The 22,823-nt window shown below is 37.7% G+C and overlaps 1 pseudogene; it reads right to left on the reverse strand.

The window, feature by feature from the left end:
* Positions 1-15,514: 15,514 nt before the first annotated feature.
* Positions 15,515-16,834, reverse strand: LOC142454547 (zinc finger CCCH domain-containing protein 15 pseudogene; annotated as a pseudogene).
* Between the last annotated feature and the right edge of the window lie 5,989 nt (positions 16,835-22,823).

A 22,823-nucleotide genomic window follows, 5' to 3' on the forward strand; every position in this document is an offset into this window, starting at 1 on the left:
GTTCTAGGGGAGGTGATAAGCCAGCCAGACAGGTGTGATGTAGCAACTATGAAAAATGCAACTTTCCTCTAGTTCTTAAATCCCACCCCACCCCCATTATCATGTTCCCAATTCTACCTTGCAAGTCTGGCTAGACCAGAGGATGTACACTGGTACAGATAGGAATGGGAAACACAGGGAATTCAGGTTGGATGATCCCTTCAGGACCAGTGGTTTGAGTGGTGATACTGGGTAGAGGGAGGATGGGTTGGAAAGGAGGAACCGATTACATGGATCTGCATGTGCCCTCATTCCTCCCTGGGGGATGAACAACAGAAAAGTGGGTGAAAAGAGACATTGGACAGGGCAAGATATGACAAAATAATAATTTATAAATTATGAAGGGTTCTTGAGGGGAAGGGAAGCGGGGATGGAGGGGACAAATGAAGACCTGCTGCCAGGGGCTTAAGTGGAGAGCTAATGTTTTGAGAATGATGAGGGATATTAATGTACAAATGTGCTTTTATTTTTTTTTACACAATTGATGTATGTATGGATGGTGATAAGAGTTGCATGAGCCCCCAATAAAATTATTTAAAAAATAAATAGAACAAAAATAAATATAAGTATCATAACTTCTATGCAGAAAGAACACACAGAGATGTGTAAAGAATATCAGAGATGCAAGATGCCAGGAGTGGATTTGTAGTATTAAATATGAACGTTTGTGTGAGACTATTCCTAACGGATGAAATAACTATGAGAAATCTTGAGGCAGAAGTGTAGAATGTGTTAACCAGAGACTGAAGGGGGAAAGGGGAGGAGCAGAGAGACTTCTTTAAAGGTTAATTGTAATGTAGATGTTACAATCAAGATGATAATAAATATTTTTAACTTAAAGCCTATATAGTTTTCAGGTAGCTTGTATAGGATGATCCCTCAGGTAGAAGACCTAGTGACACAGTGGATTATTCAGTGGACTACTGACTCTGAGATCAATCGTTCAAAACCACCAGTCACTCCACAAGATAGTAAAAGTCACAATTGACTAGATGGCAGTGATTGATTCCCTAGGTGAAGTAAAATTGACGGATCCTTAAAAAAATACAAACAAAACTGTGTACAGATGGATTGAAAAAAATAAAACTTACCATGGACTTTTTGAAGTTACATCATACAATAATGAAAATGTCCGTGTATTTATTTAACCCATATAAATTAAAGTAGTTGTAATGCAATTAAATAAGACACGCACACACACAAATTGAATCTTGCCTGCATTTGCTTGTCAAATGTTCTACGTCTAGACTTTGCCTTTGTTTTTTCTCCCCCTTGGGCTATCTTTCCATATACATTCAAGCCACGTTCCATAATCATCGAGGTCTTTAACAATCCAGCACAAAGACCTTTTTAATCTCTCTCCTATGTATGATCTCCATTTCAGTCTATGAAAATTACCACAAAGTATTGACACCACACTCTATTTAAGGTAGGATATCTATAGTTTCAAGGTTTTCTTAAAATGTTTAAATGTTTATTTTAATTACTATTTAATTTTGAATCCGAATTTAGATGTTCATGAAAATATGTATGTTAAGTGTGTCCTGTACTGGATTATCTCTCCCAAAAGGAAAGTACTTGTTCTCCATTGAGTTCACTGTTGTTTTCCCCAGGGCACAGTGCTTCCACAGGGCAAGCTGCTTGAGTGAATGCACGCAGTTGTATTCTTTAATAGTAATTTTACAAATTCTACATTAATGCCAATGAGATGAGTTTTAAAAGAAATATCACCAGAATTCTCCTGAAAGGCAAGGGTGGTGAGACTTGGTCTCACTTCCTCTGGCATGTTGTAAGGCAAGAGAAGACCCTGGAGAAGGCGATCATGCTTGGTGAAGTAGCTGGGCATTGAAAATGAGGAATAACTCCTAGAAAAATGATCAACAAGGTGGGTTCACCGATACCACAGAATAGGTGCAACCTGAATTTCCACAAATGGACAATGGATTAAAAAATTCAGGTACATACATACAATAGAGTACTACACATCCCCAAATAGCAGTGATGAATGCATGCAGCACATCTTCGCATGGAGAATTTGGAGGTAATTATGCTAAGCAAAGTGAGCCAAACACAAAAAGACAAGTGCAGTCTGAGTCTACTGAGGTAAGCTTAGAAAGCATAAAGGGCATAGGGGAGGTGGCACTAAATGCATAAATCCTTGGGGCGTGGTCTAGACAAACTGACATCTTTCGGAGCCAACCCAGGGATGCATGTGGCAGCCAACCAAAAATGAGGGGGAAAGAAAAAAAAAAAGAAAAGACAAGGGTAGTGAGGGAACATGGTACTAAGCCATCCACAGGAAAGGGAGAGAGGGACCAGACTTACACCTGGTGCTCCAAGCTAAGAGGACAAGATAATCGGTATGAAGCAGCAAAATAATGCAGAGGTCTGCAGGGTCAGCCCCAATCCAAGCTATGTCTACTCCCCCTACCCCCACACACACCCGCAGAAGAATGTACTACAGTGGACAGCACTGAAGATACAGCCTGGGGAGAGTGGCAGGTCTTCCCAGACCACATGGGAGCAAAGTAAGAGGGAAAAAGAGGGGGGGGGGTGGACTTCACCCTGATTCACCTGAGGATGACATTCCTGCTCTGAGTAGCTAATTCACAGAAAGGACTTCAAGGCCTGCCCCATCATGAGACATGGTGTCCCCTCACTGATCCACAGAGCTATGGGATAGCACTGGAGACACAGAGAGGAAATACTGCCCTGTCTGACACCCACCTACCCACCTTGACAAAATATGAAGGGAGCAAACAGAGCAGCAAGGGGAGCAGAGCAACAAAGTCCCCACAGAATCCCCAAAAAAGAGTTCAGACTCAGTTAGTAGGGTTTACCCCTCAGCAGACCCAATCGGAAAACATTCATAAGGGTCAGCAGACAGGTCTGGAACTACTTATAGGCTTTTATGTACATTTTCTATATATAAGATAGGCAAGGTAAATAATCCCAAGGAGAAAACAACAGAACCTACAGTTCTGCGGGGGACATGGGAGAAGAGAAGCATGGGGGTTGGGGAGGGGTGAAGCCAACAAACTCAGGGACAAGGAACAGCAAGAGATCTAAAATTGATGGTGAGGAGGGCAGAGAACGCCTGGTGGGGGTTGAGTAAGTGCCTTGTAGCTGAGAGGAAGTACGTAGAGCAGAATAAAGGCAGAACATTGTTGAGGTGAGGGAGTCCCCAACACTTGACATGGTTCTCAAGACGACTTTGCAATTGCAGAAATATTAAAGACTGGCAGACAGACAGCAGGACACCGGGGACCCTCATCCTATGTCAGCGCTGAGAGAATGTATTTTCCAGTGGGTAAATGTAGTGGGGCTTGTAGAGCTTTCCTAAGGCATGAACACCATACAGTTAGCACATCACATAGTGAATGGGTAATAGCATCTGTAGGTAAAATAATAGACAAACAATGAGGTGAGTAAGCATCTTGACCTACTGCTAGTTGACCTTGAACCCCCCTGAACCATCCCCAGGGGTTTGATACAGTTTAGGGTGGTATGGCTACAGAACTTGATTGTTTTTATCTACAGTAAACCTCAGGTATGGTGAAGTAGCCAGACACAAATATGATTCATCTCATATGGCAGCTCCTTTATGACAGTTCCATGATGGGGGGTTATTGGAGGTACCATGACCAGTCACCAGAATGTATAATAAGATTTATTTACATCTCATGACTGTGAGAGTCTTCCCCTACCAGAGCTGGCTTTCCAGACCTGTAATTATGAGCATGGATGGTTGAGCCGCACTGCATTTTCATCCATTCCCTCAGTTTACCACCGAGCATCATAGTGGATCAGGAGGAAAGTAAAAGGAAATAGACTTAGGAGGCAAAGGCATTTATAGAAGTATGAATATAGGCATGCAGCTACATAAATATGTTAATATGTAATGATAGGGAGATAGTATAAGTACATATATTTATATGATATTTATTAAGGTAGAAGATGGACATTGGGCTTCTACACAAACCCTTTCTCAATGCAAACACCCTTTTTTCTAATAACCTGGCATTCTGTGACGCTCACCTGCCTGACAGAATCACTGAAGACAAAATGGATGCATTAGCAAATGTGGTGAAGAAAACTGATGGTGCCTAGCTATTAGAAGACATAGCATCTGCAGCTTTAAAGCCTTTAAATGAAACAAGCAGCAATCATGCAACAAACCCTACACGGTTGAAGCGCACCAGCCTGTGTGATCATGAGGTGTCTATGGGATCAGGTATCGGGCATAATAAAACCTACAACAATCATATTGATGTCAACAAGGGGATTCAGAGTGGAGACCCACAGCCCATCTGTAGACAATTGGACATCCACTTACAAAGGGTCAAAGGAAGGGATGAGGCAGCCAGAGTGCCGTGTAGTACTGACTAAACACACGATATTCCTCTCGTTCTTTAATGCCCCCCCCCCAACCTCACTACCATGACACAGTTCTAACTTACAGATCTGGCTAAACCTTAGCATGTACATTGGTACAGATAAGAGCTCTCGACACATGGAATCCAAGACAGACAAACCCCTAAGGAATAGTAATGGGAGTAGCTATACTATGAGGGTAGGGTGAAGGTGGGAGAAGAAGGGGGAGAAATCACAATGATCAGCATATACCAGCCCCCCACCTCCTAACACCACTGGGATGAACAACATAAATGTGGGTGACAGGAGACAGCAGATGTTAAGATATGAAAATAACAATTATGTATGATTTATCAGTGGGTCACAAGGATAGAAGTTGGTGGAGGGAGGGGAAAAGGGATGTGCTAATACTAAGGGCTCAAATAGGAATCAAATGCTTTGAAAAGGCACATATGTGATTGATACAACTGATGTATGGATTATTATAAGAACTGTTAGAACTCACAAAAAATGATTTAAAAAACATTCAGTGTTCACTTTAAATACATATCTATATGTTTTGTGTATATATTTGTCTATTTGTACATATATGTATATCTAGATAGATAGATAGATAGAGAGATAGATAGAGAGATGGCATAGGACCGGATAGTGTTTCCTGATCCTATACCTGATGTAAAAAAGATGAAGAGGGAAGCAGGCACATCAGAGGCTTGGATTTGGCTCACTGTAGAATACAATACAATACAGTTTATTGATGAGATGATTCAGTTCTACTGGACTGTACTTGAATGAGGAATATTTGAGGGAAGACAATTAAAAAGTAGGATCTAGTGATATGATTAAACTGAAAGCTTGATGATTATTTTGAAGATATGAATGGATAGCTGAAGAAACTAAAATATTACTTAACTTAAAAAATGAGTAGTTTTAACACCAAGTAAAAGACCACTTTTATTCAAAGTTTTTTATAAATTGAGGTAGCAAGTACCATAGACCCAAACAGAGGCACCAAAATATTGGTAGAGCCACATGATGATCAAGATAAGAAAGATACACCATGAAGAAGTATCAGAAAGTTCATAAATAAAATAGATTAAAATATATGAAAATCCCCACATAAATTTTTAAACTCCAACACACAAACACACACACACACACACACACACACACACACTTTTTACTTATTACTGAGTTGTTTCTTGAGACTTTACTATTTTTCCAGAGTTAAAAATAAGCTACAACCTAAATACGTTAGCAGGATGCAAGGAATCAGGGGAAAGTTAAGCTCAAATTTAAAACCAGTAAACCATACACTAATGCGCAAATACATGAAAGTGTAGGATGGTGTGTTCTTCCTCCATTGATTCTTTTGATTTCAGAATAAAGTTTTATAGTATATTTTTAGAACAGAAATTCATTCTTTATAAATTTTATAAATCAGACTCAGAAAAAGGAGAGGCAAATAACTTTTTTTAGTTGTCTCTATCTTAAGACTAAAATTTTTATTAATCTATTTAACATCCTTCTTAACAGTAGCACTATTACTACCCAGCTCACAGAGTTTCTGCGAAATAAATGAAATATAGATAATTGTAGTAGGTGACTAAAAATGTTACAATGAGTATATTTCTGGGCCTGATTTTGACAGGGACAATAAAAGCCCACAGCATATTACAGATTGCCCTCAGTTGGTAAAGTGAGCTGCTCGATCACCCATGTCTGATTTCTAAGAATGACTTCTATGTCATGATTTAAAAATCTATTTTTCCTTATTTCTCATCTAGAACTTCTGTTGAGTTATATAGTTATTGATTGATTGAATTTGTACTCCCTCCCTAATCAATGAATTGTCCTCAAAAACAAAGGAAGAACATTTTGAGGCAAAGAGCATAGACTTTGTAACTTGGATTCCATGGACTCACGGTGTTAATGGACTATATCTTCCCTGCATTGAAAATTTTAGAGATTACATGAGAAGGGGAAATTCAAAACAGAACCTTAATTGATGACATGATAAGGGATATCAGCTATTAGAAGGCATTATGAGGAAGATTACACATTGACATTTTAAGAGATTTTTACTAATGCAATTAATTGTCGTTAGCTCTGCTCTTTAAAAAATATAATACAGGATATGGAAAGAAAAAACATTTTGAATTCAAAATAATCTGAATTTGACACCAGGTTTCATCACATGACAGCGGTTTAAATTTTGACAAAAAATTCGCCTATTTAATTTTCAAATTTCTTGCATTTAGAAAGGCAACGATGAATTCTAGTTTTGAGGTCGTTAGAAAGATGATTAATATACTAATTGTATCTGTCCTTAGCACAATGACAGACTTTAGCTTTTCTTATTGATATTGAAGTCTGAGTTGGTTGGTCTTCACACACACTTAATAATACATAATATTTTATTGTCTAAAGATCTATATTTACACATACTTTTGTGTTACAAAAATATACAAAGGATATAAAAATGATAAGTAACTTTTCGGGACTATTAGCTAGATGACAGGCACTGTGATAATTATTTATATCCACTATCTTATTTTAATCTAAATATAGGCTTTTGATATAACATTAACATTAGCCCTGGTCTAGAGATAAGAAAACAGTGTTACAGAGATTAATTTACTTTTACTGTCATGGAAGTGGTGATTCAGAGCTAAAAATTGTAAAACTGACATGAACACTGTGTCTCATAACCCCTACACAATGATATCTTCTGAACAACCAGCCAGAATGAAGCCAGGATATTAGTCTCACATCATTGACAATGAGTTAATGTAACCTGAGTGATATTTTTGCTATCGATGCCAGTAAAAGGTTTTGTAAGACTCAGAAATGTGTTAAAAAGGGTGTGATACTTTGCAATTTAGGTCTGCAAAATAATTGGTAGAACATTTGTCCAATCAAATTTTAAGATCCCCACCATAGCCATGAACACATTTAGGAAGACACATATATTGAAGGAAAACAGTTTTCCTAAGACTAAATATACTTTAAGAAATTATATAAGAAATTATATTGACACAAAACTTAAGTGCTAATATTCAGTTAAACAATTCTATAAGGGATCAGGTAGCAGACATCAAAGAACAAAAACCATCATTTGTGATCACCTTCCCCACATAAACGCTGAAGACATTGATATATCGAGAAATATAGCGTCTGGGGTCTTAAAGTCTTGAAAGTAAGCAAGCAGCCATCTAGCTCAGAAGCAACAAAGCCCACATGGAAGCAGGACACCAACATATGTGATCAGAAGGGCTGGGGGGACCAGGTTTCAAGCACCAAAGGCGAGGGGAGGGAATCATATCATCATGAATGAGGGGAGCACGTGATGGGGGCCCAATGCCCATATGTAGACAACTGAACATCCCTTGCAGAGGGGTAATGGGTAGGAAATGAGTCACTCAGGGTTCAGTGTAGCAACAATGAAACTCACAACCTTCCTCTAGTTCTTAAACGCTTCCTCCCCCAACTATCATGATCCCAATTCTACCTTGCAAACCTGGTTAGACCAGAGGATGCACAGCGGTACAGATGGGAATTGGAAACACAGGGAACCCAGCCGTGAGAGTGGCAATACTGGGAGGGAAAAGGAGGTAGAAAGGGGAAACTGATCACAAGGATCTACATATAACCTCCTCTCTGGAGGATGGGCAACAGAAAGGAGGGTGAAGGGAGACGCCGGGCAGTGTAAGATGAGATAAAATAATAATTTATAAATTATTAAGGGTTTATGAGGGTGGGAAGACCAGGAAAGGAGGGGGAGGGAAAAAAGGAAAATGAGTAGCTGATTCCAGGAACCCAAGTGGAAAGCAAACTTGGAGAATGACTAAGGCAATGAATGTGAATCAGTACCTACTGGACTGCAACCAACAACAACAACAACAACATGAAGCATTCCAACTTTCATTCTTCCAAGACAGATTTGTTTGTTTTTGAGGACCCTGGTATATTCAATATTCTGGGTCAATATCATAATCCAAACACATTCATTCTTCTTCCACCTTCAATACTCACTGTCCTGGTTTCAAATGCACTTGATGCCACTGAAAATGACCATGGAAAAGGCCCCCTTCATCCTCAAAGTTATATCTTTGCTTTTTAATACTTTAAAGAGACCTTATGCAGTAGTCTTAACCAATGTAACATGTTTAATGTATTGCCTGCTGCTTGCATACGTGTTAATAATGTATCCAAGTAAAATGAAATCTTTAACCACTTCAGAAAAATATACATAAGATTTTAGATAAAAATGAACTTAATTTGAATTTCATAATTTAAGCTTTAACTTAACTGATTTGCAATTCATCAATTTTGCATTTTCAAACAAAACTTGCTTATTCGTAGAAATATTATATTCCCTAAATGCTACCATTTTGTAATGCATAATTAATAGTGATTGCAGATGTATATTTGTGTCATGTTGGTATTCTGTTAAATGTCCTCGAATGTTGCATTCACTTTTTAGCTATTATTATTGTAGCTTGTTATGTGATTTCTTGATAAAGCATACATAACTCTAAAGATATAAAAAGAATATTCCTATGCTTTAAAATTCTTCCATTTATAAAACAGTAATGTACTAATATCCCGAGACAAGGTAGGTCCTACAGGGAATAATCTCTGATATGTTGATTAGAGTACAGGACATTTGTTGGCAGTGCTCTATCAATATTTTCAAGAAGGACATATGGGTATAAGTAGGATTAGCAGAGACATAAATTTTAAATGAAATATTGGGAAGAAGTTTTCAGAAAATCTTACAGGAATTTCTGGAACTGAATTATCTGGAACATAGAAGAGGCCCTCCAATGTGAATAGAGATATCCAGTTAAGTCTCCTTAGAATACTAAAATCTTGGTTTCTCTTGGACAATTTGTGAAAGGAGAAATGACACCCTTCTTTTGCTGGAGAAAAATGCCAACACTTCTTCCCCACAAGACATTTCTGTAGCGATAAGAACTACAGAATTACTATGGTTTCCAGTGTTAAAAATGATTACATGGTGTGCAGAAGTGACCCAGTAGAATAGACCAGGCTATCAGTCTGGAAAATTCTTTAAGGTCGCCTTTTCTTAAAGGTCATAAAGGATACAATAATTACCAGATCAACATATAATTCACTGAGAGATATGAAAGCTTTACTTGCATGTTCACTGGTGGCGCTGTTGTGTAAGTCTGGGCTAAAGGTGAGAGATGATGTCATAAAACGCCAGTACTAACACTCAAGGCTATAACAGGACCCGGGTAATCATAGAACTCAAAAGACGGCCCTCAAAGCCAGGAGAATCATGAATCACAATTACTGTCTTGACTGACAGAATGTGAGGCATGTCTAGTGGTCTGTACCTTTAAAGATTTATGAAGATGGTTTATAAATTATGGTGTCTCTTGATGCAAAATATATGGATACTTAAAAAATTACTTCTCAGTATATACAATCAAAATAAATAATGATGGGTCATCTGGAGAGAGAAAATAGACACCCCCCCATATGAAAGATAAAACAACTGAACAGGTGGCAAAATCTGAGCTAGTGTTCAGGCTCAAAACCCATTGACATACAAGTCCAGCATTGAATCACCAGGGGAAAGACCTTAACACATGCAACTCCACATAAGATTGCTTCCTAGTCCTTTGCTGGATTAAATATATGCTGGGGAGGATATGAATATGCTAATCATTTTAGACCTTTTGAACAAAAGAGCACCATGACCTCATTAGCATATCAACATTCTATGGGCTAGGTTATAAATGTATCCCATTTTGTTTCTGACTTGTGCTGTGATCATTGGATTCTGGCCCTGTCCTCTGATTACTTTTTCAGTACCTAAATTCAAGAGTAAGTAAAATAGCTTTGTTAATAGTGTTTTGGTTCACATAGATGCTTATTCCAAACAAAACACAGTTAAACATGTCTTGCCAACCCGTGAAGAGCCGTATCTGAGCAATATATCCGTCTCAAGCTCATGCCAGTGCCATCATTAAAAGGGTCAGTCAAACCTGGGCTTTCTCGTGAGATCTGCTGGACAGTTCATTTAAGGCAGAGAGCTAAGATCAGAAGGTTGTGTTTTTCTTTTTTTCGTAAAATTGCCATGGAGTCAGTTAAAATTCATAGGAAAACTATGTACAACATAATGTAGATAGAATGTACAGAATGACACATTGATCAGTCCCGCACCATCTTCCAAATTACTCTGCTTGAGCCCGTTGTAAGAGCCACCGTGTCAACCATTCTTCTGGATGTTTTCCCACTTTTTATATGATCCTCTACTAAATACGATGTCTCTTTCCAGAGACTGGTCTCTCTTAATAACATGTCCAAAGTCTGTGATTCTGTTAGTCTGGGTAGACTAGAGAAATAAATCCAGAGACACTCCGATGTGTGTAATAGACAATTTTATATCCAAAAGTACTTGCATATTAAGAAAGCATCCCAGCCCAGTCCAGATCAAGTCCATAAGTCTGAAATTAGCCCATATATCCAATACCAGTCTCAAATTTCCTCTTCAGATGCACGCAGCACATGCAATGACACTGAATGCAGGAAGATCACAAGCCAGTGGGTGGTAAGTCTTGTGGATGAAGTGGTGGTGGAAATATCTCAGAGCTGACGTGGTTCTTCATGCATCAGCATAACCACATCAAGCTTGTCTTCAGAAACGTCTCACAGCAAGCATGTGTCCCTTCTCCAGGGAGGAAGAAAGGAGGTTGCAAAATCCTCAGGAGGAGGCCAGGATCACACAGAGGCCTCATTGGTTGTGACCTGATTGATAGGCTAGACCCCACCGCCACCCAAGTTAACAGGAGATTATGTAACGGTCAAAGGATACAGGACTATCTTAATAATGAAGAAGCTTAAAGGACAATAAAAACTGCACCAGTGAGCAAAAGGCCAGGACCCTTGCACTGAGGATTTGTTTTGCTCTCGTGAGAGTGCACCTTTTCGTTCTCTGGGGAAAGCAGGGGCTGCGCTTTGAGAACTTCATTGAAAAATCTTACGCCATCCACCCTGCATCCTTGATCTTACCCATTCGCAGATTTTTCGTTGTTTGTTTCTCAAATTGAGAGAACATTTGAGGATCACTAGTTTAGTCCCTTAAAGATGCCTAGCTTCTGGTAATGACATGATGAATTCAAAGAATATAGAATTATTCTGGGAAGGATTAGAGATAATGGAAATGCCACCTTCAAAGTGTATAGACCTAGATGGAGAATATGTCCAGAAACTATGAATTCATCTATTGATACTTTTATTATATAAAGTGTCCTATGATCTCATATCCAGCAATTGTTTGTTAGAATAATCTCACAATAGATTTAATTATTTAGCTTACCATTGTCATGGGGTCAATTCCAACTCTTAGTGATCCTTTGGATAAAGTAGAACTGCTTCTCAGGGTTGCTAGGATTATACATATTTAGGAGACCAGGCAGTCTAATCCTTTTCTCAAGGAACTGGTGGTCAGTTTGAAGCCCCAGAGGTGCAGTTAGCAGCTAACAGTTTAACCTACAGCACCATCAGGGCATCACATCTTTGGGAATGGAGTTATGCTACTGAAAAAGTCCAAGTTGAAGTCTCTCAATTTGATACTCCTCATCTTAGTATCCAAAAACAAACAAATGAAACATACAGAATATGGAAGGCGAGCAGATTTCTACAAATTTAAAACAAGTAATTCAAATTGTAGCTGCTTAGCCAGATGTACCATCCCTGTTAGAAATGAGTCACACGCCTTTAGGGTCATGAATTCAGTCATTGTAGTTTTCACAAGATGAAAGAGGCAATTGGCTGGTAGCTTCCTTGAATTCTGAAACAGCATTTTTACTCCTTAGACATTATGTTGACCTGTAAATGGGGTGATGCGCATGTTTCCAGTATGAAAGCAGCCTGCAGGGGTGCCAATTGCAATGGTTGCTGGCTCTGACACGAGCAGCCCTGAGACTTGGCCATATGGTGCCTCAGGACCTATGGCATTAGGAGCATCTTTGACGGCAGTATGAGCTGGGGGAGTTTGAAATAACCACAAATATAATAATGATGGTGTATATTTTAGGACAGTGAAGAAAGAGCTAAGTGAAACAAAAATGTATGCATATTTGACAAACAGCTCTAGCCATACTACCAGATCCTTGTAGACACAAGAAACCTGACCATCAATCTTCAAAAGACCACGAAATCACAAGTCATATTTCATGAAACCCAGTCTGCCTTAAGTTGACTAGATCCCATAAATCAAGTAAATAAAAGTATACAGCCCCTAACTTCAGCCCATCCCTGTCTGGCAACCCAGCGTCCCCATGAATTAACAAGCTATGGCAACTTGAGTGGAGATTTAGTAGGGGTCTAAGAGAATGGCATTGCATGGAACAAGCCTTACCTATCTGTGTATGCCACCCAGTATCTAGCCTTGCTATCATAGAAACCCATCTTCATTTCCCAATATCACATCATCTCTCAAGGATATCAGTTGGTCTCTTAGCAAATTTACCATATTACTACAGTTTTGTCTTAAAAGAATCAATGTTTAATTTTAAAATGAAAAGGCTCATAGTCAGGGTATACTTTTGTATTTCTGATTCTTGACCCTCTGTTAGCACCATTAACTTGCTGTTAATAGAATGTTCTAGTGTGATGTGTTCCACATCAGACAGAAACAAATTTGGGAGCAATGGAGTTATAGAAGTGATCCATTATGAAATTCACTGAAGATTCATACATAAAAGTAATCAAAAACTTCCAGTCATATAGAAAATTGGTTTAGCCCATTTAAGGTTTAAGTGAAATACTGATTTAAAAACAATTTTATGAGTAGGGGTAAGAAAATGTATTCTAAAATACACTCTAACAACAACAAAAAGTATATTTTTTTGCGCTCAATAAGTCAATGCAGAGACTCGGGAGCAATAAGATTGAAGAAGCAGTGCCCAGAGAAAAATGCTTTGACCTCCTTCTTTCTGTGATGCTAGTCAGTGCAAGTATAAAGTCCCGGCTACCAAAAACAAACTCTGTCTCTGAGGAACATTGGAAATTATATCTAACCAATATCTATAATTCTCCTTATTTGAAATCTAGTCAGCCTTTCTGATCCATGAGAAAAAAATACCCAGGGTACTATGATAAAACCCTCTTCCAAACCCCCTTCTCCTCATATCAAAGAGATGAGTCAGATATCCCTGGGCTGGGGGCTGGGGGGGGAATTCATTTTTGGAAGGAAACTATCTTTTTTCCTCCACTTAATATTACTTTGAGACCTACTACCTCAATCATGCACAAGTAACTGAGCCTCTCTGAAATTTAATTTTCTCATCATTATGAATGTGCTTAATTTTGTCTAGCTTACCATGGGAATTCAATTATGACAGTGAGAAGTAGATATTTCCTAGTACAGCACTTACTTTTTAAAAATTGTCGGTTTTATTCTTAATCCCCTCTCAAGAGTTTTTGGCTTGTGCTCAATTCTAATACTGTTTTAAGTTTTTGTTTTTCAACAATTATGTAGGTAATTATCTATAAAAAGTCTCTGTAACCACCATTGCCTCTTGGCTTTATCCCCATCTGCCAAAAATGTAGCAATAGATGTGTCAAGGACACTGAATTTTCACACTGAACACTTTCCGAGTAGGCCAAGAATACAGAAGTCAGAAGCTATGCCATGGGACGCAACAAAATCAACTCAATGAAAATGTTCTCCTATTATTTTAAGTTGGAGAAAATGGCATACAGCCCTTCTCGTGAAACGACTGTTGATGAAAAACAACCTTTGAGATTTTAATTATTAATTGATGATATAATTTAATTGTCCGTTATGTAGTCCATGTTGTACACACATGGTCTCAAGCTCAACATAAAGAAAGCAAAAGTCGCACTTCTGAGCCAATACAGCAATATCATAATAAATGTAGAAAATAGTAACATTGACAAAGAATTCATTTTATTTTGGACCACAATCAAGGTATGTGGAGAAAGCAGTCAACAAGTAAAATAAAGCATTGTGTTAGGAAAATCCACTGCAAACCGCTCTTTTTATGTGTTCAAAAGCAAAGATTTCACATTGAGACCTATGGTGAGTCCTGACCCAAGTCAGGACATTTCACATCACCACATATGAATATAAAAACGTGAAATTAATAAGAATGGTCTATGAAGTATTGATACATTTACATTACAGTGTTGGTGGAGAATATTAAAAATACCATGGTTTGCCAGGGAAACAAATAAATCTGTGTGGCAAGATACTCAACCAGAATTGTCCTTAGAAGTAAAAACGGTTTCTCAAATTTTGAATATGTTATCAATGAAGGATTTTTTCCTTATGTTCTTCGGTATAAGATGAGCTGAAATGGATGAATATTGGTCATTTTGAGGCTGAAAATCATATGGTTTACTCTGCTGGGAATGGTGGATTCAAGGGATAAGCGGTTGCCATTATCATCAACAAGGCTACTCCAAGATCTATCTTGAAATGCAATGCTGTATGTGATAAGATTACATCAGCCACATGAGGAAACAAGGAAAAACCATCAATATAACTATTAGTCAAATGTATGTACCAACCAATAAAGTTAGTGATGTAGAAATTGAAGAATTCTACTGAGGCCATAATCTCAAATTGATCAATTATTCAATCAAGATGAATTGTTAATTTATTGGTGATTGGAGTGAAAAAGTTGGAAACAAGGAGCATTAGTTGGAAAAAATGGCCTTGGTGATAGAAACCAACATGGATATGAAAAATTAGAATGTTTTTTAAGGAAAGATGTTTTATATTTAGATTTATCTTGTTCGTGGATATAAAACATGCCCAATGAAAAACAAATTTGGAAAATTAGTTACACTTCCTACTTGAGTGGACAGTTATAACCATCAATCATTTTATGAAATGACCTTTAAATTTCATTTTATCTTGAACTGCTCTAAACTTGCTATGAAATATAGCCAAAGTCAAGAGAGAACACATAAGGAGAACATTCCTGCTTTGGGAGAGGGCTAGCCCTCCACAATCAGCAAGGTAAACAACCATATTCTATTGAAGAATTCTAGGTGAGCAGACTTCATTTGTTCATGAACTTGTTTGCTGTCATTAATCTAAATCAAGCATGTTTAATTCTTCTTCTTGTTCATCCAAAAATTCCCCAATGAAAAGATTTTCATCAACAGGAGCAGCATCAATGGTTCCATTTTTCTGTGCTTCTCCTTCCTTATCCTCTCCCAAGTCACTTCTTTCCCCATTTTCTGCCCTGCCTCCAGAAGCTTCACTTACGTTGCTTTCATCCTTTTCTGATGCATACGTTCTGAGTTTTTCAAGACTGGCTGTGGTAATACCTGTTTCATCCACATCTTTTGGAATGTACAGGCTTACACCTATGTCATTTACCTTCACAGAATCTTCAATCTCACCACCTATTCCCTGGGTGTCATGAGTCTCATCTGCTTCATCATCATCACCATCATCACCACCACCACCATCATCATCATCATCATCATCATCAACAGCAACAACAAGTTCAGGACGAAATTCAAACACCTCACAACCACAGATCACTAGTGCTTTTCCTGCTTTGAAGTCAGCTTTCTTCTTTCCAGATCTTGCTCAAGTTTATGAATCTTTTCTTATCTTTTCCATTTTTGCCAAGCAAGAGAAGAGTCTAGCTTGATTTTGGTAAAATTTGGACGTAGGGCAGAATGCTGTCTTTCAATGAGATCTGCTAATGAAATTTCATCTTCTTTCACTTCTTTCTTTTTATCTTTTTTCAACCCAAATCCAGGGGCCAGTGTGTGACAATGCATACACATATCACCCTCCCCAGGGAATACCTCCCAACCAGCCATACTTGTTGGTCTCAATAGCTTCAAGGAAATGCTTGCACACTATTTGAGTGTTTGGCTTTTTCTTTTCCGCCTCACCGTGCTTCTTGTTCACTACTTCTTCCAGTTTTTTCTCATGCCAATTATCCATGGTATATTTTTCTAGTTCTTCATCTCTCCCATCAATGTAAACACTTCACTTTCCACATTTTCTCTCTAGAGTCAAGTCATGAGAGAACATACACTTATCCCCTTTAGTGCACTGTGCTTGTTTGAAGAATGCACATTCCACAGATTTGGGATCTGTGCCTTTACTTATGTTTTGAGCAGTAACTACGGGTTTGAATAGTTCAATTAGCTCCATTAATTATTTCTTCTTGTCATCTTCAATTTTTTTTTTCGCTTCATTTTGTGCCGCCTGAAGTGGATTTTGTTCACGAAATTTAGCTTGATGAGTCACAGCCTTGATCAACTTCTGTTGATTTGCTCCTTTCTTATTTTTCAGGAAAAAAAGTTGGTCTTTGATGATCTTTTCTTTCCTTTTCTGCTCTGCTTTATTGCTGCCCCTTGCCTGAGCCTGTTTCTTGGGCGGCATTGCAGAGGCAAGTGTCAAAGGTCAGAGTTAAGCACAGCTGGACACCATCAAGGCCTCTGGCAGGAATAGTAGGAAGACTTGGGCCACATTAGGATTTTACACGACCAATGACTTCATAGAAAGTTCCTTTTCAACAAAACAAAGTACAACTATATACTGGGACTTCCAGATGGAATAAACAGAAATCAAATTGATCATATCTCTAAGAAGAGACAATGGAGGTGTTCAATACAAGCAGCTAAAATAAATCCAGGGTCCAACTATGGAACAGATCACCAATTTCTCATATTTACATTCAAATTGAAGCCGAAGATATTAAAACATTAGAGAGCTGAAATAGCACCATGAGTATATTCCACCTGAATTTCCAGAACATCAAAAGAGCAGATTTGAGACATAGAACACTAATAACAGAAGTCCTGATAGGAACTGTGATACCATCAATGCCACCATACATGAAGAAAGCAACAATTCATTAGATGAGGAAAGAAAGAAAAGATCAATGTGGGTGTCAGAAGAGACGTTGACACTTGCTCTTAACATCCACACAAGGAAACAATGAAAAACAATCAATATATCATAGAGTAGCTAAGACAAAGGAATAAATGATGATAGAGCTTAATAGCCCATTTCAAGGGGCAGCTGGAAAAGACATAGCTATATATTATAAAAAAGGGCAAAAACCTAGTTAGAAAACAAAAATGGAAGGACATACTCAGCATATCCTAATCAGAGAATTGGAAAACAAAATAAATAGAGAATAAATAATCAGAAAATAACTAGATTAAAGAATTGGAGAGAAAATCCAAGCCTTGAACGGCATTATTGAAAGATTCTATGGGTTATATGTTGAAGAATTCAGCAATTATGAAAATAAGATTGTAATAATACACAGGTCGAATACTCAACCATTTCTAGAAGTGCCATCTGAGCAGGCACCAATGGTACTGAGGAAGAACCCTGAGCGACACTAGCCAAAAACAAGGCTCAAGCAATTGAGATACCAACTGAAATATTTCAACAAGCTGATAAAGCATGAGAAGCACTCCTCTATGCCAAGAAGAGACAATGTTGTGAAAGAAAAAGTGCATGCTGCATGGTGTAAAATCAGTAAAGGCATTCATCAGGGTCATAGCCTCTGATCAGATTTACTCAGTCTGTTGGTCAGCAAATAATCAGAGCCTATCAAGAATATGTAGAAGAATGCAGCATCAGGGGTAGAGGAAGATTTATTAACAACCTGCGATATGCAGATGACGCAACTTTACTTGTTGACCATGGGAAAGTGCTTGCTGATGCCGCTCAAGGTTACTGCAGCCTTCAGTATGAATTACAATCCAATGTAAAGAAAACAAAAGTCCTCACATTGGGCCAATAGGTAACACTGTGATAAATGGAGTAAAGATTGAAGTATCAATGATTTCGTCTTGCTTGGATCCACTATTAATACTCTTGCAGGCAGCAGTTAAGAGATCAAATGACAAATTGAACTGGGTAAATCTGCTGCACAAGATTCACTGTAGTTTCGAAAGCAAGAATATTACATGCCCAAGACAAGCCATGTTATCTTCAATCAGCTCTTCTGCATGTGAACGTTGGCTATTGAATAAGGAAAACCAAAAAGAAGAATGAGTGTGTTTGGATTGTTGTGCTAGCAAAGACTACTCAAAGTACTGTGAACTACAAAATAACAACAACAAAATTATCTTGGAAGAAGCACAAGTAGAATGCTCCTCAGCAGCAAGGAAGACTAGCTTTAATGGCATGTACTTTGGACATCCTGTTTGTACATGCAATGCTTCCTTGAAGAAGGTCAGCATGCTGCACCTAGCATAGTGGCAGGGGCAAAGCGACAGTCCGCAACAAGATGCACTGACACAGTGGCAGCAACAATTAGCTCCAACATAAGAACAAGCATGCCTTCGGCACAGGGCATGGCAGCGTTCTGTTCTGTTGCCCATTGTGTGCCTGTAAGAACCAACTCAATGGCACCTAACAACAGCAATGTGATCCATCATGGTGCAAGGAAAATTTCATTAGATAAAGGTAGTGTTTGACCGGTACAAAGTTTAATGGATTTGTCTACTAACCAATGTTTGGAGATTGAAAGTCACCCAGAATTGCCTGAAAAGAAAATATCTGGAAAAAAATATCTGGAAGTTAACTATTATAAACTCTACAATCTTGACCTTTCTCTAACACTGTGTCCTAAATGAGTCACTTGAGCATTTGTTTGTTTGACTATGACATTGTACATTTAAAATTTCTTTTTAAAATATGCTTTATTCACATTTCACTTGTTTTTCTAAAGACTTCCTCGGACCTGCTAAGCTAACATTAAATGAGCTGGCGCTACATGGCAGACACTGTATTGTTTAAAAATTAGTTAGACAGGATGCAACTACTTCAATCAGCACAAGTCCCTTCCCTTTTACAAATATTTAACAAGTATGTTCTTGCTTGTGGTAGCTTTGAAAAGAAAAGGAATCTAGAACTAGTTATTAATGAATTATTATTTTCTTTGTAAAATATGCCTTCTATGTTAAATCCGGGTGAATGGTAGTTCAGTGGTACTATTTTTGCCTTCCATGTGAGAAACATGGCTAGATGGCCAATGCACTTCACACGCTGCTACTACCCAACTGCCAACAGAGGCTTGTTTATTGTTCTGATGTTAATGTAAGAGCTTCCAAACTAAGACAGACTAGGAAAAAATGTATAGTGATCTGCTTTGGAAAACTAGCTAATAAAAACTCTGTGGTTTACAAGAGTATAATTAATTCTCATCCCCAAATGAGTCTGGCACAGAACAAGGAGGCATTTATCCGAAAGTGTTCAGGGTCCGCATGAGTGAAACTTGACATTAGAACAGTATAACAAAGCTTAAGTCTATTAAGTGGATGGATGGCTTCTTAGTCAAGTGCACAAATTTATCATTGGATTTACACATAATATGTATAGAGTTACAACATGGGAAATGGGATACAGATAATTAATCCTGTTTCTGACCTTCAGGAATTTATGATTCCTGTTGGGATGTAGAGAAATAAACAGATAACTAGGAAGTGGTATTAACATCTGATAAGATGAACATTGCTCAGAATTGGATAAGAGTGTAGAGAGAAGACTAGGCAGTAAGTTCAAGAATAACAATTAAATACAAAGAAATGTTGCTTTCCCAGGTCTCTTGTTCGCTGAAGCTTTAGGGAGCTTTCTGAGGTCTTTTTAATTAGACATAATTTCTTCCAAACTAAGTAAAAACATGTTAACCATTATGTTCTCAATAATGCGTAGGTTTTTAAACTAGAATATTTACTTTAACTCAATTCAACATTAATTATATAACCTGAGTCCTTCTCTTCACAAAGTAATTTGAAAATTCTAATTTCCTATCTTCAAAAAAAAAAGCTCAATTTTCTTCTGGGAAAATTTTACTTTACAAAAATATGGGACATTTCTTGCATGAACAGATTTAAACTGCATTTAGTGTACTATCCATCAAAGAAGAGCATGTTGGAAAACTTAATGTATATTTAATTAAAATATAGGATAAATGACTCCCATATCCAGTTAATTGGTAAAAGTATAATTTAGGAGCTTTGCATCTGGCCATTCATATTAAAGTATTTCTTAATCCTTGATATTAATTGAAACACAAGTCTGTGTAATTGAATTCCTTAAGGATGAAGATTTCCAAGATAATAATATTAAATTTACACATCATTGTTACATGCCATCAAGCTAGAGCTGACCCATAGCAACACTACAGCAGAACAAAATGCCATCCTTACCTTGCTCACCATTGTGCCCATGCTTGGGCCCATTGATGCAGCCACTGGATCAGGCTCTGTTCTTGAGGGCCATCCTCTTTACTCTGCCCCTCTACTTTCTCTATTTTCCCAAGCATGGTATCCTCCTCCAGGGACTGGTCTCCCTTAAAAACATGTCCAAAGTATGCAAGAAGCATTCTTAGCATCCTTGCCTCTAAAAAGCATTCTGGCTCTACTTCCAAGATATATTTTAGCAGTACATGGTACTTCCAATATTTTTCCCCAGCACAAAATTCAAATGCATTGATTCTTTTTTAGTTTTCCTTATTCAATGTCCCACTTTCACACGCATATGAGGCAATTGATAATAGCATGGCTTGGGTCAGGTACATCTTAGTCCTCATATTACCTCCTTGCTTTTAAATATTCAAGAGGTTTTGTATGGCAGATTTACCTAATGTAACATGTCTTTTTATATTGACTGCTGGAAGGGGTAAATTGAAGTAACAGAGTTATATGGTCTCAGAGCTTTTAGAGATTTTGGAATGATATGACACAATATTAATTTTACATTTAAGGAGACAGATATGGAAAGCCTCTAAGAAATCATAGAGCCAATTTCCTTATTCCCAGAAGCCATTTCCCCCTGTTAGATCCCTGGAACCATAGGAAGATATATAATGAAGAACTCATTATGCTAAGATTTTATTATTTTTTTCCTTAAATTTGAATTTGGATCTACTCAATCTGAATTTATGAAGGTTGCATAATTGTGTGTGTGTGCGTGTGTGTTTGACTTGATCAAAAAAACATATAAACAAAAAATGGACTGCACTATTACCTCAGCATCAGCAATCTTATTTCCATCTCCTGGTTCTCTATATACAATAGTCTTTCCAGATTGCACCATAAAGCAAGCCACTTTTTATAAGAAAAGCTGATGGAAACTAAATAATATTTTACAGTCTTTATTATAGAATGAGACTGGTTCCTCAGCAAACTTTTTTTCCATGTAAAATTGGCTGGTTTTAATAAAGTACCAGTTGTTATATTTAAGAATAATGTATTCCCTTCCTAATCAACTTCACTCCAGTTAATCAATGTGTCTCTGAAACTGAATGTGTCCAGTGCTGTGCAGCTCTCGGTTGTGAATAAAGTAATTGTGAAAACTTAATAGTCACAGCTATGCATTTAATCTATGTAAACACAATAGAAACAAACAAACAAATCTCCCTGCTGTCAAGTCAAGTCTGGCTCATAACAACATTTAGGGCAGAGTAGAAACCCGCCTTCCTCTCTCACTGAGTAGCTGGTGGTTTCAAACTCTTGGCCTTTAGGTTAGCAGCCCAAAGTGTAAACATTATGTGACGTGGGCTCCTGTATACAAGCAGTATGTTTCACCTAAATCCCATAATTGGTATTTCATTGTAGTCTTGAAAGAATGGAAACAAGCTGGACAATTGTACAGGGGAAGACCCTAACATTCAGAGAGTTTAAGAAAGTTGTAAATAACAGGTGTATATCATAGACTTTCTACCTGAAATCAGAACTAGATGGTATATGGTTCCCACAACTGACTACTTTGCCCAGGGAAGATCCCAGATAGAATGTGACAAAAACATAGAACAAGAGTAAAATTTCTACAAAATGCAAGATTTATTGGGCAAATAAAGATCAGAAGGTCACCCAAGAATATTGTCTTAAGAATCCTTTGAACTTGGAACTGAAGCTAACTTTCAGCTAAATAGTAGATTAGCTTCCACAATAGACAATCTAAACCATGGGTATGTGGTTCCTTAATAAACTGTGTAAGACCATATGGCCAATATTTACTTAAAAGCAAAGATCAAAAAGCAAGAAAGGAAAGAGACATTAGATCAAGGAGATAGGTAAAGAAAAATGAATTTAATGAGAGTTATGACACATTGTAAAAACTGGAACCAATATCACACGGAAATAAAATAAATGTGTTAAGTAGGAAACTGATTGAATGTTCACCTAGATTACACACACACACACACACACACACACGAAAAAGACTGGCTTCTTGTACCCAGTGAGATATTGAATTATTTACCAACTCATCTATTCAATAGACCTTTATTTGACACAATATATTATGGTACCATGGTGCAGCAGTGGATTAAGCAATTAAGCAGTGGATTAAGCATTGAGTTAGTTAACCTCACAATTACAATTCAAACCCACCAGCCTCCCTT

Source organism: Tenrec ecaudatus, chromosome 8, assembly GCF_050624435.1.
Source record: "Tenrec ecaudatus isolate mTenEca1 chromosome 8, mTenEca1.hap1, whole genome shotgun sequence".
Classification (NCBI taxonomy): Eukaryota; Metazoa; Chordata; class Mammalia; order Afrosoricida; family Tenrecidae; genus Tenrec; species Tenrec ecaudatus.